This window comes from Rousettus aegyptiacus, unplaced genomic scaffold (genome assembly GCF_014176215.1).
Source record: "Rousettus aegyptiacus isolate mRouAeg1 unplaced genomic scaffold, mRouAeg1.p scaffold_m13_p_4, whole genome shotgun sequence".
Lineage (NCBI taxonomy): Eukaryota > Metazoa > Chordata > Mammalia > Chiroptera > Pteropodidae > Rousettus > Rousettus aegyptiacus.
In genome coordinates this window covers 63621178-63629578 of record NW_023416307.1, presented here as the reverse complement: position 1 = coordinate 63629578, position 8401 = coordinate 63621178, and the positions used below count along the sequence as shown (strand labels likewise).

The following is an 8401-nucleotide window of genomic DNA, read 5'->3' as shown; positions in this document are numbered from 1 at the left end:
AGCATAGGGAATGCAGTTAGCATTAATACATTAGCTAAGTGGAGGGTCAGAGGAGGGAGAGAGCAATTGGGGGCATCGTTTTATGAACTATACAGTTGTCTAACCAATGTACTATATACTTGAAACTAATTAAAATAAATAAATTATTTTTAAAGAGAAAGGTAGAGTATGATAAGAACCATGTGTGTATGTATATATATGTGTGTGTGTGTGTGTGTGTGTATGTGTATATGTGTGTGTGTGTATGCACATATATATTTTCAGTATATTTACATATATTGAAGATGACAACAAGGATATCACTGGTGACTTTGGCAAAGGCAGTGTCTGCAGAAATCTGACTGCAGTGAGGTGAGAGGAGGTCAAAGAAGTAGAGATAGTAAGCATATGCAACTCTTTAGAGAATTTTTTCTAGCAAGAGGAGCAGTAAAATGGGGTCATATTTGAAGAGAAATGTGCAGTTGAGAGAGTGTTAAACCTCGAAAGGAACTGTAGTATGCAGAATGCTCCTGAAACTGACCTGACAGAACCAGAGAGGCTGATGTGGAGAAAAGGGGGGTATGGGGTGGGGCAAAGAATCTAGCTTTTTGTTCTCTATCATTCTTCGTTCAACCTTATCTTTCTTTGATAATTTTTTTCTTATTTTAATCATTGTTCCAAATTAATAATGAGTGGAACATTTAATAGATTTTGAGAAAGCTAAATTAGTTTCATTTTTACTAACTCGACCCTTTTTTGTTTGTTTTTTGCATGGTCTCTTCTTAACTGAAAAAATATTTTTTTTTCCTGTCTAGTGAGAAGTTATTTATCCTGAGGGTAAAGTTCTGACACTACTTACACATTATATGAACTTAGGTAAGTTACATAGCTTTTTTTGCTATAGTTTCATGAAAATGAGCTTAATAGAAATACTCAACCCACAAACTGTTTTAAGAATTAAATAAAACACAGTAAACCACAAAGAATAATACCTGATACACATTAAAGACTTGATAAATGTTAGCTGTTGTAGCTATTGTTTTCATCATCTTTATCTCCATCATCTTCATCATCATCATCATCATCATCATCATCATTTGAGGCTAAGAGGGTTGAAGAAAGGATACTTTCAATAAATGTCATTTAGCCTAAAATTTGTCCCCTTAAGTGAAGGTAGGGGTACATCGTCTCTTTAGTTTGACCTATTACACAAACACACGCCCATACACACACGCACTTATAGCATGCTTATGTGTGGTACAAACTCTGATATTAGGATGTTGGACATTTTTTTACACTAGGGTTTTCATTTTAGAGTAGTAGGCCACATATTTTCTATGAAAAATATTTATTAGCTTTTTCTGAAATCTCTATAAATGTTACATATGCAATAAAAGTTAACTTTTGAGCTTATTTCTTTTGATTACAGCTGAAGAACATAGCAAAACCAAGATGGTTTCTTGCAGTTGTTGTCCTTTGCTTCGTGAAACTACTTGTTACATCCCTATACTTTGCCTGCCTGTATTAGGCTCCAAACCCTATTCTATGGTTCCCTGAAATTCTATCTCCTGCCAAAGCACTTCATTTTTTAATAACTAACAATAAAGGTCAATTAAGAAATACTAATAAACAATAGACAGTGTTTAAAAACGTGAGAGAGGAAAACTTTGAAGAAAACACAGAATGTGGAATTTTTCAGGGACATATTTAAACTTGACTCAAATAAATGCAAAGGATGGAATTTTATATTGTTGCCATAAACAAAACAAACAAACAAAAACTACAATAAAGATATGAGCCAAGGGATAAGCACCTGATTCTCAGTCAAACCAATATCCTAACAGATTTGTTTCCCAAATGGTCAATGCATCACATTAGCAGTACCAGAAATTAAAATAAATTTGGTTTACTTATTTGCAAAAGACAATTTTAAATAATCTTTACTATCTTCAGACTATTGTTGAGTGTTTAGTTAAACACCCTTTAAGGAGGTCAAATACAAAAATGGTTAAATTCTTCTATAACCATGATGAAAATGATAGAGTCAATTAGAGTATTAAACTATGGAAAATTAAACATGAAAGGAATCTTAGAAATAATCTCAATCTAATCTCTTAAATTATATAGAGGAAAATTGAGTGTTAAAAAATGTGAAGGATATGAGATTTTGCTCTGTTTTCAAGCTAATACATTAGCTTGCCCACAGTGTCATATATGCTGGCAGAAAATGTGAGACCCCCTGGGTCAGAGACAAAGGACTTTGGTATACAGGGCACAGCAGGCAGCATGAGCTTCATGTTCAAATTGGTTCTCATTGTTTCCCAAGTCCTATCCAGAGATGAGGATGTGGACACACAGTGGATTTGTGTCACAGCTGAGGAATTTTGAGTTTAGGAGATCCTTAATTTTATAAGAAAATGCTAGTAAATCTACCTGATATCTTCTAGGAAGGAAAAATTATCTTTATCACCCTGGTCAGTAGACAAATCTGTTAGCTGCCCTAGAGGGAAACATTAGCTCTACAAACATCTATGCAAACAGGACAAAGATATCAGTGCTTCTTGGTCAGATTTCTTGTGCAGAAATGTTAGACATATAAAGAATTGTCTCCTAACAGTAAGATTTAGTGAAAAAAGATTAATAAGATCACCAACTAAAGTGCTGAGTTCTTAGCGAGTACAATAAAATATGATACAAATATAGTGTTGAACATTTGATGGTTAGTTGGACTCATCCTAAAGTGACATCTAATGAATTAATCTCTTTTCCTTGAATGCAAGAACCTGTGACTTGATTTTAACCAAAAGAATATGCCAAAGGTGATGCATCACTCCCATGATTAGGTTACTCTAATCTGTCTATCATCTATCTATCATCTATCATCTATTTATCTACTCTTAGGAGACCTTTTGCATATAGTTTAGAAAGATAAATATATCACCAAAGATCATATGTGTGTGTGTGTATATATATATATGATTTAGCAGACCAAGGCCAAGATCTGCTGGTCTTGAAAAAGCAAACTTCTGTATTGTAACTGTTTATAGAAAGGTTCATGTATGTGGCAGGAGATTACGAGTGCCCTCTAAGAGCGAAAACAGCCTCAAATCAATAGCCAATAAAAACTGGCATCCTCAGTCATATAGTCGCAAAGATCAAAATACTAACAACCTAAATGAGTTTCGAAGCAGATTCTTCTCACTTGAGCCTCCAGGTAAGATTGTAGGCTGGTCAACATCTTGATTGTAGGCTTTCGAAACCCCAATCAGAGTTAGGCTATGCCCAGACTCTTGACCCAGAGAAACTATGAGTCAATAAATATGTGTTGTTTTAAGCTGATAAATTTGTGGTTATCTGTTATGCAGCAATAGAAAACTACACAATACCTCGGCATGGATCAGAACTTAATCTTTTGAATACTGCTTCTCTTTTATCTCAATGAAATAAAAATCAGTTCTTCTTGAAATTTACCCTGTAACTTTATTGATCTATTCGTTGAAGGCTTAAGCTGACCCTATGTACATCATTATAAGTCATTTCCACCAGAAAATCCATTTGGTAGTTTGTTTGTTTTTGCTTTATAATCATCTCACAAGAATAGAAATAAGGTTAATAAGCCTTCAGTTGATTCCCTTTTTCCTTTGGTAAGACCTTATTAATTATTCCAATCTATGAAGATCCTCTGTTTATTAAACCTATGATTAGTATATTACTATGAAACTTAGCATTTAATTTTTCTTAACAGTTGTATTGTTTCTCCAGCATGATTGTGTATGTCCTCTGTCTTACAGATATTTTTATATTTCCCACAATATTTGCAACAGTGTCAGGCAAAGAGGAGATGGTCGTTAAATATCTGTCGATTGACAAACATAATCTGATTTTTTAGATGTTTCTGTTAACAATTGATCTGCCTGGATACCGATGAATTTACTCAGTATGAACTTGCCCCGCACCACCCATACCTCCTGCTCTGGGCTGTTTAATTCATTCACAAAGCCCAGAATTGAAATAACCTCTGGGAAGTAAAAAATGAGGTCTGATGTCAAAATCACTTTCCAAGTTAGTTCTATTTTCAGTCACTATGTGGCATAATTTATCCCTGTGTCAGAAGGCACATTCATTTGAATACTCGGGATCAATCTTTATACATAAATTAAATCAGAATTTCAACATATTTTCTACAAAAAGAATAATGGAGTGGATAATTGAATAATCATAAAAATGAGGAGGAAAGAAATTTCAAAGATATTTCTAAAAGCAGGCTTTTGTAAATAAATCTATTTGTTATAAATAGATAAATAAACATGTGTCTATGATTATTGAATACTGATAGACCTAGGTTATAATTTTATTAGCTATAATTTTTGCCCAGTCACTTCTCATCTCTAAAACTCTCTGTAATGGCAAATAGCCGGCATTCTTGGGATTATGTGTAATAAAACTTCTGCATTATAAACCTTTTGCATTTTACTTCAAACTGGAATATATCTGGCAACGTAAAATACTAGATAGTTTCAAGTTTGGCTTTATTCTTTAATGAAGAACTGATTAGACTCCCCCAAAATTGATAGTTATTGTCATGACTTATATGCTTGTTCATTTTCTACAGTGTCTAGAAGGGGATAAAAGCCAAACATTTGTAAAAATCTATTTATTTAAAAAAAAAGAACAAAACAAAAAATATAACTTTTTTAACCTATTAACAAGGTACTAGAGGAACATTTTTGACCCATTTATATTTGAGGAGCAGTCTTTCTCTGTCTCTGTCTCTCTCACAAACACATAATTTGAAACTTTTAACTTATTTCTTATTTACATAAATCTGTTTGAGGAATTTTAAAATCGTAGAAACATTGAACCAATCATCTGCCATTTTTTCCTTAAGCCAGTAGCTTCTTACTGCTTCCTTTTGAAAATAACTTTGTTAAAACAATTGTTATAATTCTAAATTACAGTCTAAGTGTAAAGATAGTGATAATGTTCATAATTTAGTAACGTTTTTTGTTACTTACATTTCTTTTTCATGAAATTACTTGAATGTCCATTTCTTGGATAACTTTAAATAGTTTTAGCTGATCCTGACTTGTTGCTGCTACCTAAAAGCAAAGTATTTTAAAATAGAATTTCAAAACTGTTTCAAAACATCTATTTCCTTTATGAAGAATATATTAGACAATTATTTAGTGTCTTGCTCATATTTTTTCCTCAGTATAGATTTGAAGAATTAAAAATAGCAAAAAACAAAACAAAACAAAACTAGGAGAGTTTATTACAAGCGGACCTGTCCTACGAGAAATGCTAAAAGGAAAATTTTTAGACTGAAGAGCAATGACACCAGATAGTTTTGTAGAAAAAGTGAAGAGCACTAGAAATATTCTTTTAAAAAAGACAACAGATTATTTAATGTAAATATTATAATACTATTTGGAGGTTTATAACATATTTAGTTTTAAAATATAGAATCATGATACTACAAAGAATGGTGGAGTAAGTGGAAATATAGTGTTATATAGTTCTTACATTATACATAACTTAGTATAAGTTATATATTAACTCAAGGGATATTGAGACAAACTACAGATGTATAATGTAAACCCTAAACAGCTACTAAAATGTAAAATAGAAGCAAGTATTTTAAAAGCCAATAGAGAAAAGAGGGTAATGTTAGCAAAATAGTGGTGTAGGGATTTCTAGTATTTGTCCCCTCCTAGAAACATCAGTTTGAGCAATTATTATATCAAAATATATACTAATGTTACACAAACTGTCCCAGAAAAATAGAAGATGAAACATGTCCTAACTCATTTTATGAAGCCAGCATAAAGCTTTCAAAAACACAGACACAAAAATCCTTAATAAAATACAAGCAAATTAAAATTCGCGATACATAAAAGGGATAATATATCAGGACAAATTTGGAGTTATCCCAAGAATGCAAGGAAAATTTAACTTTTGAAAATCAAAATAACAAAAAAATATAAATTTTTGATCTCAACAAATGTAGAAAAAGTTGACAAAATTCAGCAACCTTTTGTGATTAAAAAATAAAAACTCTAAAAGTGGGAATAAAAGGAAACACTCTAAATTTGGTATCAAGTTACGCTGGCCTTAAAACAAGACATTTATTATTTTGTAATTCTGAAAGTCAGAGGTCCAAAATGGGTCTCACTAAGCTAAAATCATGGTGTCAGTTAGACTGAGTTCCTTCTTTGAAGACCTAGAGGAGAATCCATTTCCTTGCCTCTTCCAGTTTCTAGAGGCTGTCTGCATTCTTTGGTTTGTGGCTTTCTTCCATCTTTAAGCTAGCAATGACCAGTCAAGTCTTCCTCATATCACATCACTGATTCTGCCTTTGCTTCCCTCTTCCTCGTATGAGGACGCTTGTATTATATTGGGCCCACGTGGTTAATTTAGAATAATCTCCTTATTTAAGGTCAACTGATTAGCAATCTTAATTCCATCCACTACCTTAACTTCTGGGAATTAGGACATGGACATCTTTAGGGAGCCGCTATTCTACCTACCACAATCTATATGTTCACATATTAGCAACCACTCCCTGGATTTTTTCAGAACAAATCTTAGACGTCTTATTATCTCATTTCTTAACTATTTTGGTACATATTTTTTAAATAATTCATTAAAAAAAGAAAAAAATTACACCTAAAAATTACAATTTCTTGGTGGCGCTGCTCTCTGGTGTCAGAATGGCATACCCAGGCTATTCTCCCACAGGCTACCCACCTTTCCCTGGGTTTCCTTCTGCAGGTCAGGAGTCATCTTTTCCCCTTCCTGGTCAGTATCCTTATCCTAGTGGCTTTCCTCCAATGGGAGGAGGTGCCTACCCACCAGTGCCAAGTAGTAGCTACCTAGGAGCTAGAGTCTATTCTGTCTCTGGCAGTTATCCAGCCCCTGGAGGCTATCCTGGTGCCCCACAGGCAGAGGGAGCTCTTCCTATCCCAGAGTTCCTCCAGTCTAAGGGTTTGGAACCTCACCAGCTGGAGCCGGCTTTTCTGGCTATCCACAGCCACTCCCTCCCCGCCCTGTTCTTATGGAGGTGACCTAGCACTATCTGGTGGCTTTCCTGGAGGAGAGATGCCTTCTCAGTATCTTGGAGGACAAGGTCCATAATGCTAGCCAGCCTGCTGAGATGACTCAGGGAGTTCAAGGAACAATCTAACCAGCTGCCAACTTCGATGCTGTGAGAGGCGTGGCAATTCTTCACAAAGCAATGAAGGGTTTTGGGACAGACGAAGAGGCAATTGTGGATGTTGTGTCCAACCGTTCCAATGATCACAGGCAAAAAATTCAAGTAGCTTTTAAGACCATGAATGATAAAGATTTAATCAAAGATTTCAAATCAGAGTTAAGTGGGAATATGAAAGAATTAATCCATCCCCTGTTCATGTCCACTGCATATTCTGATACGTGGAGTTTACAGAATGCAATGAAAGAAGCAGGAACTCAGGAACGAGTATTGATTGAAATTTTATGCACAAGAACTAATCAGGAAATCCGAGAAATCATCAGATGCTATTAATTAGAATTTAAACGAGACCTTGAAAAGGACATTAGTTCAGATACATCAGGGCACTTTGAACATTTAGTTGTATCCATGTGCCAGGGAAATCATGGCACAAACCAGGATGTTAACCACCAATTGGCTCAGGAAGATGCTCAGCATCTCTCTCAAGCTGGCAAGGGGAGACTGGGGACAGGTGAATCTAACTTTAACATGTTTCTTGCCGGTAGAAGCTTTCTTCAGCTGAAAGCTACCATGGAGACCTATTCCAGGATGGCTAATAGAGATTTGTTAAGCAGTGTCAGCTGTGAGTTTTCGGAAATGTTGAAAGTGGTTTGAAGATCATCTTGCAGTGTGCCCTGGAACTGCTCTGCCTTCTTTGTTGAGAGGCTCTACTATTCTATTAAAGGTACCAGTACAGGTGACTCCACCCCTGGTCAGGCTTGTGGTCACTCGAAGTGAGACTGATCTTGTACAAATAAATAGATGTTCTATCAGATGTATCAGAAGACCCAGGGCATAATGATTGTTAAGTGACATGAACAGAGATTTCCGAAGGCTTCTCCTGGCATTTGTTGGCCAATAGGAGGGATTTTTTAAAATAAATAAAGCTAGTCAAAGCTTATCTTTCAAAGTAGTGACTGACCTGCATGCAGCAATATCACCATCACTTAACCAAAAGAGCTTCTTATTAGGGGCCATTGCAGAGTATTGTGCTTGGTTTGCACATGTGGTTATTGCCTTAATTCCACTGTTATTTTTTCTCTACATGCAATCAATGTAAAGCCATATTATAATAATGTAGCAACAATGCAATATTTGTAAAGCATAATTTTCTTACTGCTTATTTTAATCAGGATATCAAATTGAAAAATTACAACAAACTTTTAAAAAGTT

General features: G+C 34.7%; 1 pseudogene; it reads left to right on the top strand.

Annotated features, from left to right (window-relative positions):
• The first annotated feature begins 6689 nt into the window (after positions 1-6689).
• On the top strand, positions 6690-8090 carry LOC107519610 (annotated as a pseudogene).
• The last annotated feature ends 311 nt before the right edge of the window (positions 8091-8401 follow it).